Genomic DNA, 11,647 nt, shown 5'->3' with positions numbered 1-11,647 from the left:
CCCTGAATAATCCAGAAAACATATTTGATATAGTATTCTCCAAATTTATGTGTTCCTTGTTTGTCTCAGTAGTCGAACAATAAAGGTAAACATTGTTGCCACTCTTTTTCCTTCACGGAAAGCAGAACTGCTGGTGTGTCACAAAGCAGACAAGGGAGCTCACTCGATGATGAAATCATGCTGACTCAATTGTCTCAAATGTCAAATGGACATTTGTGTACAACCATTTTAAAAATTAAGTTTAAACCAGTCGTCATAATGCACTCATTTACCCAGCACTTGGGAGGCAGAGGTAGGTTGACAGACAGCCTGCTCTGGAGAGTGAGTTCCCAGGACAGCTAGAACTGTTACACAGAGAAAGTCTGCAGGTAGAGACTGCTTGCTTATTTCCAGACTGCTCAGACTTAAACTGAGAGTTTAACTGAGTTTCTTAAACACAGAAACTATATTAATTACAGCACTGCTTGACCTCTTAGCTCAGGCTTCTTAACTAACTCTTACATCTTAAATTAATCTATTTCGATTAATCTGTGTATCACCACAAGTTTGTGGCCTACCAGTAAGGTTCTGGCGGCTGTGTCTTTCTCATTTGGCAGCTACATGGCATCTCTCTGATTCCACCTACTCTCTCTCTCTATCTCTGTACATATTTCCCACCTGACTTTGCTCTGCCAAGCCATTGGCTGAAACAACTTTAATCATCCAATAAAAGCAACACACATACAGAAGGGCATCCCACATCAAAAGCCTGGTATGAGAAATAAATTAAGTTTACCTGGAGTTCAGCTTGCTTTCCAGATAAAGTTGTGTAACTGGAACAGTGCGAGCACAATTTAAAATGTATTACAAACATCTCTGACTTCCAGCACTCAGGAGATTGCTAAAGGAACATAATGAGTTTCATTCACTGCCTCCCACCCCGTCAAGATCTCAGAGCCCATGCTGACTATAGCTGACAGGGGGAGTGAATGAATGTTGTACACACATACTAATTAGAAAAAATGCAAGTCACAATCATTGCCCATTTTGAAACTGGGAGGAAGTAGAAGCAGGAAGAGAAGTCATTGAAAACTTTGAACAACAAGGAAATGCCCAGTCATATAAAGCACTCTTTAGCTTTGAAGAGTGTGTGTCTGTATGTGTTTGTGCATGTGTGTGTGTGTGTGTATGTGCATCTATGCGCAGGTCTTCATATGAATGTGTGTATGTGAATGAAAGTGTGTGTGTGTGTGTGTGTGTGTGTGTGTGTGTGTGTGTGTGTAGGTCAGAAGACATCCTCAGGCAGGAGTCCTGCCTCAGAGGATGAAGGTGTCCTTTCACCTTTGGTTTGAGCCAGAATCTCCCATTGGCCTGGAACTCCACCAAGTAGGCTAGTGTGGATAGCCAGTTTACCTGTGGGAAATCCCAGTCTTAGACTCCTGAACACTGGGATTACGGACAGGCTACTATACCTAACTGCATTTTTGTGGGTTCTGGGGAACCAAACTCCAGTAATCACTCTCGCATGGCAAACACTTTACATACTGAGCTATCTCCCCAGCCAGCTCCTCAAATTACATTCTTAAGAGGATTTCTTTTTTTCCATTTAGTAGGAAAGGAGTTTACTTGCTACGGGGCATTTCTCAATTTACAGGAGTCAGTTAGTTTTCTCATGAAGTCAGTCCTGGGAGGTGAATGCAGGTCAGCAGGCTTGTCAGCAGGTGCCTTCAATTCCTGAGTCACCTCACCCAACCCCAAATTCTTGAATATACGTTTTGTTCTTTTGTTTACTTTCCACTTTTGGCTTCTTCCACTAGAAAACAAAATGTTAGCATACCCAGACTTATTTACAGCGGCATTACAAGACATTTCAGCCAGTAAAATGTAGGTGAGCGTGCTCAGCAATGACAGACTTCACAACTGAAAAGCAAACTGCTGTGTGAGGAAAGGCTATGCTTTGGAGCCTCTGCACTCCCTCCTTTTCCCTCTTAGAAATGGAAACCCTGGGGCTGGATGTGCCCTCAGTGGGAGAGGTTTCCCTTAGTGTGCAAGATGCTCTGGGTTCCATTCTCAGCACCATTAAAAAAAGGAAGAGAAGGGTGAAGGGGGAGACTCATTAGATGTCCAGGAAGTAACATTAAACTGAGAATTAAGCGGGGTGTAGCGGCATCCACATGTAACCCTTGTACTCAGGAGGGCAGAGACAGGAAGACCACAAGTTTCCTCCCAGCCTGGGCTACACAGTGAAACATTGTTTAAAGAAAGGGAGGGGGAGCTAAGAGCTAAGGAAGGGGAGTCAATTAAGCACAGGGAATGGAGTTCGTCAAAGGAAATTATATTTAATGAACAGTCAATGAAGGTCTATCTTTGAATCATCATAAGCCAGCTCCATGGGTGAAAGGATTCCCCTAGAATTAAGGGCACGACTGTGTGAATGGAAACAACATAGGGACTGCTTTCAACTCTGAAGTTCACCGAATCTACTAATAAATAGAACTTTGTAACAATGCTTGGAGCTACCGTAGAAAGTAACTTCTCCATCACTGAATGTGGCTTAACACCACCAAATGGAAGTCCCGCCTTAATGCATTGATTGTACTAATTCAGTTACATTCATTTTTTTTCTCATATATACGTTAACTATATATCCCTTCTCACATAAATTTGGCTATATAAAATTCCCTTTGGGAGCTGGTAACAGTATTGTATATACCTAATTCCAGTGCTTGGGAGGCTGAGGCAGGAGAAGCAATAGTACAAGGACAGCCTAAGTTACATAGTGAATTAAAGGCCAGCCTCAACTATATGAGACTCTGTATAAATAAGCCAATAAGTATCAAACCAAATTTTTTAAAGTTATGCGAAAATTTAGCTTTCTCCATGCTCATCACAGAAATGAGGACCTAGGAGGCTGGGGAGATGGCTCAGTGGTTAAGATTACTCACAGTTCTTCCAGAGGACCCGGGTTTGGTTCCAGCCCCCACATGGGAACTTACAACTCCAGTTCAAGAAGAGCAGACCACCAGTGCCAGTCATTCACATGGTGTACCTATAAACATGCAAGCAAACATACATTAAAAAATAAATAAAACTTAGAATAAAAGAATTGTGACCTAAAAGTGACATAATTATACCTACCTTCCTTTCTTCCTTTTTTTTAAAGTATATGATTCCACTATATGGGTCTTTGGGACAGAACTCAAGTCACTGGGCTCAACACCAAGCACCTTTTTTATCTGCTGAGACATCACACCTACCATAAAACTGACATGATCCCTGACTTCATGGCGTGTTTGTCTCATCTAGCAGAATGGGTGTTTATCTGGGAATTTCACAAGTAATCAGCAGGTCATGCTGGGAAAAGTTCAATGAAGGAAGTGAGACTATGCCACTTAAGTTGAGAGCTAAGAGCCTCAGAAGGACCTCAAAGGCAAAGTCTCTTTATGATTTCTTGACTGTCTTTCTCCTTGTACTCTGCCCTTCTAAGGCAGAACATGAACCTCTCCTTTCCAAGGCAAGGTACAGAAATGAAAACCATCTCCTACACAGGCAGCCATTAAACCTAGACACGTTACTCTAAAATCCCTGCTTCTCTGTGGTAGAGATGGCATTGAAAACAATCTATGACATAATTTTGGCTAACACTAGGGCCATTAGAGTCTCATTCTAGGGCTAGTGAGATGACTCGAAGAGTAAGGGAGCTTCCTACCAAGTCTAACAGCCTGAGTTTGAGCCCTGAAATTTACATGCTAGAAGGAAAGGGCCCACAAGTTGTTCTCTGTCCCGCACATACACACTAACCCATCCACGATTCCACCCTACCCCCACTCCATCACCTCAACAAAACCAAATGAAGGTAAAGCTGGGTATGGTGACACAAGAATCTAATCTCAGCATTCAGGGAGTCAGAGGCAGATAGATCTCTGAGTTCAAGGCCAGACTGGACTACAAAGCAAGTTCCAGGCCAGTAAAGACTACACAGTGAGACCCTGCCTGAAAGACAGATAGGTAGGTAGATAGGTAGGTAGGTAGGTAGATAGATAGATAGATAGATAGATAGATAGATAGATAGATAGATAGATAGAAAGAAAATTTCCATTCTACAAGGGATCCTACTCTGTACCCAGGAAGAAAAACATACTAGATAAAAAGAGCAAGAAAAATCTGAAATGACAGGTCTTGTTGGGGTGTCCCTCATGAGAGTATCTACAATTAGCTTGTATCACTTTTGTTCAACTAAGTTATATATTATTGTGCGTCATCTAATTTAAGCATAAACATGGGTCTTGTGCTGTGGTACATGCATATAAATCCCCACACTGGAGTGGGGCTGGAACAAAACAAGAGGATTACATGTTCAAGGCCTGCCTGAGCTACATAGTGAGATTCTGTCAAAAAAAAAAAAAAAACAGTGGAGAGGGAGAGAAAGAGAATAGGTAGTTTTCCTCATGTCCTTGGGTCTTCAATTCTCAATCTCTTTCACATGAAAAAGCTTGACTGAAACATGTTTGTTCTCAACATTTGGGAGGCTGAAGAAGGAGGATCAGAAGTTTAAGGCCAGCTTTGGTTACTTGAGACTCTGTCTAAAAGTGCAAAATAAAAGAAAACAACAACAAAACCTAAACCTCAAATCCAAAAATATTATGATATTGTGGTTTTCTCTTGTTTAACTTTTCTTTTTTTTTATAGGGAAGTCTTATGTGATAGTTACGATGCATAAGGACAAGCCACATCCTGCTTTTTCTCAGTGGCCCCTTCATGGAAGATAGAGTGAATAGTATTCTGTGGTTATTATTCCAGAAAGATCATTTGGGACTCATTAAACATAAACTCTCCAAGGTCATCCTTAATGGAATTGACTAAAGAAATGAACTGTTCTAAATCTGCCCCATATAAGCTGAAACATAAGAATTTTAAGAGGTAAATCTCAAATAATTATTGTCTGAACCAAAAGATTGTGGATATTTCATTAAAAGAAATTTAAAAAAAACTTTTGTTGTTTCCTTGCTACTCATAAATGTCAGCTTTAAAACCTTGCTTCCTTTCCCTTAGTCCAAATCTTGGTAAAATATTCTTTCTCCCAAGTCACTGGCAGGGAATCCCTACATTTAAAAAGGTACACTGACTGTGTTTTCCCACTGAGCTGTAGTTAAAAAGAATAATAAACCATGAAATTCAAACCTAGAACAATACATCCAGAAAAATACCCACACAGATAACATGGTCTGAAAAACTTGTTTAGCAGGTTTCAGCTGGAGGTTAATGAAAAACTGCTTGGAAACACGGCCTGCAAGGGAAAGTGCCACAGTCTACAGACCTACCAATGGAGACTGTTTTCTGCAGAGTTTTCCCCTCTCCACTTCCCTGGATTCCAGTGGGAACATTGCCTCAGCATTCCATTTGATCTGGCTAAGACCCCAGGTCTATGACCATGGCATAGCCTCCCTGACCCCCCACCTCCACAGCAGTGGGAAAATAGGAGAGGAGAGAGGGGGAGATGAAGAGAGAGAGAGAGAGAGAGAGAGAGAGAGAGAGAGAGAGAGAGAGAGAGAGAGAGAACACGATTAAGCATTCTCCTCTGGGATGTGGAATGGGATTTAGGAGCCTGTCTGGGAGTTCGGGGCTGGGAGAATTTTCCCCAGCAGTTCAAAGTCTTCTTTCTCTTTTGATACTTTGAATTGAACCCCAGGGCCTGGCACATGGTTCTACCCATGAACATAAGCCCATAAGTCTTTATGTTGAAAGTTATAGAAGTAACTGGCATCGTTCTGGACAGAAATCAATGGCAGAATAGGAAAAGCTGAGAATTCAGCCTGATGTAACTGGCCTTTAAGAAAATATTTAACTGGTGGAATATTCTCGAACTTTAGCTGTATGTTCTGTCAGAAGTTACCACTATTAATCCTTTTGTCCAAGCTTGTTCAGAGTGATACTCAGCTAACATCCTCCTGGTGGAGGATAAACATTTGTGAGCTGGGCAGGAAACAAGGCCCAGGATAATTATAACATAACGCTATAACAACATTGCTCAAGACTGCCTCAGGGCTGCCAGAGTACATAATAACCATCTCACTGACAGGCATTTGGGTGATTATTAGGGTTGGACCTTGGTTGAAAATCAGTCTTGAAGCCAGAGAAAAGGGAAAAATGATTTTTGTTTTTTAACTCTTTGGAGGATTTTGTGGATTATTTTGAAAAAAAAAACCAAATTTTGTGTCTAATACCAACACTCAGATGTAATTCAAGAACATGAACACAAAGTAGGATGGTTTGTTTATCTGTCCCTGAAGCTAGTCTTTAGCAGAAAACTAAAACTTTCTTACAGAGTCCACAAACACGGAGGCACGGAGTTCACATCCCACCTGATGCCTCCAACCTTGTGACACATGAGCTAAAGTTTTTCAAAGAATGTGTCTCAGCTCTAAAGCCCTAACAGTACTTGTTGACAAAAGGCCACTGTGGATTCAAGTGGTTAATTCCTGAAGTGTATGTTAATTCTTGCTACCCCTTTTCCTATTGTTGCTATTTATTTATTGTTTATTAATTTTAACTTGTTTTAATGAAAAAGATCATGCAATGCCCTTTATTCATGTTCCCCCTCCTCAAACTCCCCCCCCACAGATTCTTCTCACCTCCAAACCCGTCCAAGTTTATGTTTTCACTCTCTCTATCTCTCTCTTTTCTCTCTCTCTTTGGTTTTTTGAGACAGGGATTCTCTGTAGCTTTGGAGCCTGTCCTGACACTAGCTCTTGTAGACCAGACTGGCCTGGAACTCACAGAGATTCACCTGCCTCTGCTCCCCGAGTGCTGGGATTAACTGTGTGTGCCACCACCACCAGGTTTAAGTACTCTCTTAAAAACAGATAAAAGCCAAAACAAGAAACATACACGAAACACCCACAAAAACCCCACAAAATTGAAAATAAAAATAAATAACCAAAAGACTGATAAGACAAAAAATACAAAAACCAGTCAAAATGAGACAAAAGGTCTACAAAAATATCATTGAATTTATTTTGCTTTGACAATTCTTAGACAAGGGGCCTGTGCTGAGGATATACCCAGTGAGACTCCATTTGAGAATACTGATTTTTCCTTTGCCATTGGGTATCAATTACAGATAGCATCTTGGTTAGGGGTGGGAGCCTATGTCCACTTCCCCCATTCCAGTGCTGGGCTCCTGTATGATTTGAACCTGTTCAGGCCCTGTGTATGCTGTCACATAAGTCCTATGAGTTCATATGTGCATAAGTTCTCTTGTATCTAGAAGACATTGTTTCCTTGGAGTCATCTATCGCATTCGATTCTTACAATATTCTACCTCATCTTCCAAATAGATTCCTGAGCTTGAGGGGAGGGTTTTGATGAGGACGTTCCTCTTAGAACTGAGTGCTCCAAAACTCTCACTTTCTACATCTTATCCAGTTGTGGGTCTCTGTGTTAGTTCCCATCTGCTCCAAGAGGAAGCTTCTGTGATGATGGCTGAGTGAGGCACTAATCTGTGGGTATAGCATTATGTCATTAGATACCATTTTATTGCCATGTTCCTTTAACAGAATAATAGTATTATATTTTCTCCTAGGTCCATGATCTATTTAGTCTTAGGTTCTTGGCCACTTAAGCAGTATCAGGTATGGGCTCAATCTCATGGACTGGGCCTTGTACCCAATCATAAACTGGTTCATTGCTCCCACAACATCTGTGCCACTGTTGAACCAGGCTATCTTGTGGGCAGGTTACTGTTGTAGGTCACAGGGATTGGAGAGGGAGATATTGATTATTTCCTTCCTCCTCATGTAACATTCAGAGTACTTTCTTTTTTTAACTTTTTTTATTAGATTTTCTTAAAAAAAATACCAATCCAAATTCCCACTCCCTCCCTTATTCCCATTCCCTCCACACACCCTCCCACCCCACCCCCTCTAATCCTAAGAGAGGGTTAGGCACATTGCTTTGTGGAAGGTCTAAAGCCCTCCCTGCTACATCTAGGCTGAGCAAGGTATCCATCCAAAGAGAATAGGATCCCAAAAAAGCCAGTACATGCAGTAGACACAAATCCCAGTGCCATCATCAGTGGCCCCTCAGTCTGCCCCAGCCATACAACTGTCAACCACATATAGAGGGACTAGTTTGGTCTTATGCTTGTTCCTTCCCAGTCCAGTTGGAGTTGGTGAGCTCCCATTAGCTCAGGTAAACTGTTTCAGTAGATGAACCCTCCACGGTCTTGACCTCTTTACTCATATTCTCATTCCTTCTACTCTTTAAGTAGGAGTATTTTCTGGCACCATAAATGCTAGTCAGTATTGGTGAAGCTTCTACTTGGACACCAGCTGGACTCCTCCATGATTGATAACTTAAGTGAGCATTCATCTCAGCACTAGGGACTTGCCATCAGGTTGTGAAGTATAACAAATAGCCTAGACAATAGCCTGTTTGGGAGGTTCTATATACCCCTTTGGCCAAAACCACCACATGTGATCTACTCCCGGCATTGGAGTTTTCCTCAGTGGCATAAGATGTCTGGTTAAGGAATTAACTCTCTTCTTATTTGGTGACTCTATTTAGATTCCTTTCATTTATGTGTGTATTTTAAGAAGTTTGTACAGTACTAGGTTTCCATATGGCTTTTCAAAAGGCCTTCAGTGTTAGTCATCCTTCCCCCACATTTCCTACTTTATACTTCTCTTCTATCTCCCTCCCTACTTAATCCCATTCTAGTTTCCCCCTTGTCTCTCAGTATATTCTATTTTCCCTTCGGAGATCCTCCCCTCTCACACAAGTCCCTTACTCTATACCTAACCTCTGTGAGTATTCTATCTGTAACACACCTATCAGAGGTTTAAAAGCAAACTACATAAAAAAGAAAACATACAATATCTGTCTCTTGGGACCTGAGTTATCTCACTCAGGATGATTCTTTTCTAACCCCACCCATTTACCTATGAATTTCATCTTTCACAACTGAATAATATTTCATTATGTAAATGTACCATTTTTATTATACATTCATCAGTTGATGGACATCTTGGTTGTTTCCAATTTCTAGCTATTATTACGAATGGAGCAGAAATGGACATAGATGGACAAGTATCTGTGAAGCAGGGTCTCTTTGGTTATATGCCCAAGATTGATAAAGCTGGATCTTGAAATACATCAAGTTACATCTTCTTGAGGAAAAGCTATGTTTCTTTTTTTAATATTTATTTATTTTTATTTCTTTATTTAGCTTTCTGAGATAGGGTTTCTCTGTGTAACAGCCCTAGCTGTCCTGGAACTCATTCTGTAGACCAGGCTGGCTTCATATTCACAGAGATCCACCTGCCTCTGCCTCCCTAGTGCTGAAATTAAAGGCATGTGCCACCACCGTCTGGCTACATTTCTTTTCATAGTGACTGTACAGTTTGCACTCCTACCAGCAATGGAGAATTGTCGTACTTTCTCTGCATGCTCACCAACATGTACTGTCATTTACTTTGTTGAGCTTGGCTATTCTGACTGATATGAGGTAAGCTCTCAAAGTAGTTCTAATTTCCATTTCCTGGTAGCTAACGATGCTGAACTTCCTTTATGCATAGTTTTATTTTGTGTGAGTAAGTGTTTAACCTGCAAGCTTGTCTGTATTGTGTGCATGCAGTACACTCATAAGTCAGAAGATTGCTAGATATCTCTTAGATGTGGAATTATGAAGTGTTGTGAGCTATCGTGTGGATGCTGGGAAGGTCCTCTGGAAGAGCATCAAATTCTCCTAACAACTGAGCCATCTCTCCAGTCTCTCTTGCTTCTGTCCTCATAAAATAGAAGTTCTACATCCCTATACTCTACCTACCTTATGCAGAAGAGATTAAATGGCAAAATCCACATGTAACATTTGAGATGTAAGAAGTATTCTACAATTTTTTAGATTTTTTTGTCAGGCCTGGTAATGCACACCTATAATCCTAACACTTGGGAAGTTGAGTCAGGATTGCCACAGGCTTGATCTTCATATAAGTTCAAACCTAAGCTGGAATATATAGTGAAACTGTGAAGGAAGATGGGTGAGGGAGGAAAGATGGGAGGAAAATTCTTAAGTTTTCTTTTAATTGACTTATGAATATTAAAATGGAAGTCTATTGAATAATATTAAATTTGATTTCTCTCTCTCTTCCCTTCTAAAACAGATTTCTTTGTCTTGTGTACTTAATAGATGTTTATGAAATGAATACCATGCAATGCAAAGATTGAGGCTTTGAGAAAGCAAAGACTGTGGAACATGGTCCCCACTTCCTAGAATACTTACAGTCAGGAAAGGTAAACATATTTGGTCATTCATACTTATGGGGGACTATTTTCAGGGAAGGAGAGATTAACAAGAAAGAAGCAGGAAGAGGAAGTGGAGAGAGGGAATGAGGGATGGATAAGAACAAAGTATAGTGATATTTACATATTAAAAGGGACATAATAAGTTAGATGTGGTCAAACATACCTTTAATAATACCAAGCACTCCGATGGCAGAAACAGGTAAGTCTCTGTGAGTTCAAGGTCAGCCTGATCTACTTAGGAAGCACCAGGCCCTCTGGGAATATGTAGTGAGATCCTGTTTCAAAAAAGACAGAAAGAAACGAAGGTAGAACAAGAAAACGTGATAATAAGACCCATTACTTTGTATCCTAACTTTAAAACATGATTTTTAAAAAGTCAGTGTGAGGTCAAACAGTATAGAACTTCCTGTTAAGACAAGTGGCAGAGGGGTGACAGAAAAACACACATTTGATGAAACATAGGCCTGCTTGACGCTCTGCATCTCTACCACATGCAGCGGATTCAAGTTTTTAACCTCTCTAAGCCTTCATTTACTTACTTTAAAGTTGGTCCAGGACCTGTGAAAGTCTGACAACCTGAATTATATCTCAAGACTCACATCTTCTTCCCTCCCTCTCTCCCTCCGTCCCTCCCCCTTCCTTCCTTTCTTCCTTCCTTCCTTTCTTTCTTTTCTTTCGTCAAAGCCTCACCATATATTCCAGAACGAACTAGTGTAAGTAAATCCTCTGTTATGCCTACACATATATAGATACAACACAGTAATAGATTTAAATATCATTTAAAATTGACCAAATTCAGTTGTATATGCCTAGTAACTTGGAATAATTTATTGTTAAAGTCAATCCTGAAAATTTTTGCAATGTTTTGTAGTTAAAGCTATTGATACCAGCCCAGTGTGATGATGCATGCTTGTAATCCTAGTACTTAGGGGCTTGTGACAAGAGAATCTCAAGCTTGAGTCCCGCTTACGATACATAAGGAGACCCTGTCTCAAAACAAAAACAAAACCAACAAATGAACAAAACCATTGGGATAACCTTAGGGGAAGTCATTGATCTTTGGAAAGCAGAAAGTTCTACAAATCAAGGATAACCTATCCCTATCTGATTTACCGGCACATCATTGAAAATTCCTACAATACTGTTATGGGCACTAATCAGTGTCTAGCACACAATAGATGCTTCATATAGGGTTGCCAGAAAGCAGCACAGATTATTAACAATGAAGCTGGAGGATAGCTCAGCCGAGGGACTGCTTACCTAGCATGATCCAGGTCCTGGGTTTCATTTCTAGCACCGCATAAACTGAATGTGGTGACAAATGCCTGTAATCCGAGAAATAGGGAATAGACACAGGAGAATTAAA

This window comes from Myodes glareolus, chromosome X (assembly GCF_982192425.1).
Source record: "Myodes glareolus chromosome X, mMyoGla1.1, whole genome shotgun sequence".
Taxonomy (NCBI): Eukaryota; Metazoa; Chordata; class Mammalia; order Rodentia; family Cricetidae; genus Myodes; species Myodes glareolus.
This window is presented reverse-complemented; position numbering follows the sequence as displayed.